This window comes from Bison bison, unplaced genomic scaffold, assembly GCF_000754665.1.
Source record: "Bison bison bison isolate TAMUID 2011002044 unplaced genomic scaffold, Bison_UMD1.0 scf7180017850376, whole genome shotgun sequence".
Classification (NCBI taxonomy): domain Eukaryota; kingdom Metazoa; phylum Chordata; class Mammalia; order Artiodactyla; family Bovidae; genus Bison; species Bison bison.
In genome coordinates, this window is record NW_011480949.1 from 1 (window position 1) to 532 (window position 532).

Genomic DNA, 532 nt, shown 5'->3' on the forward strand with positions numbered 1-532 from the left:
ACTAGGTAGGAATCATACTATATTTTTAAAGTAATTTTCATTTATTCATTCAAACCCAATTCCTGTTTATTGGTTCTTAATAGAAGTGATGATTATCTTTTACATTCTGCACTTGAAGGTCACCATTGTCAATATCTTTCCAGTTTCCTTCATTTTCATTTTATGTTTTACTTTCCCAACATTTTAATTATTTTTGGATCTCTTTTCTGAATTCTCGCCAAGTTTTTCCTGGATATTCTATTAACCACATAAACCTTCTTACTTACAACAAGTTCCAAAACACCATCTCCTTCATCAGCATTTTCTATCACAGTGGATCCAAATCCAAGCTCTCGGATTAACTCGGCTATCACTGGGGGTTGTATGAAAGCAGGGTTATACCTCACTTCTGCCTTGCCAGCCATCAGAGCCACAAGTACGGAATATATTCCTAGGAATATTGATAAGAAAAACAAGTCAGATAACATTTCTCATAAAAAGAGTAATCTTTTAAACAATATTTATTTATTTGACTGTGCCAGGTCTTATTTGC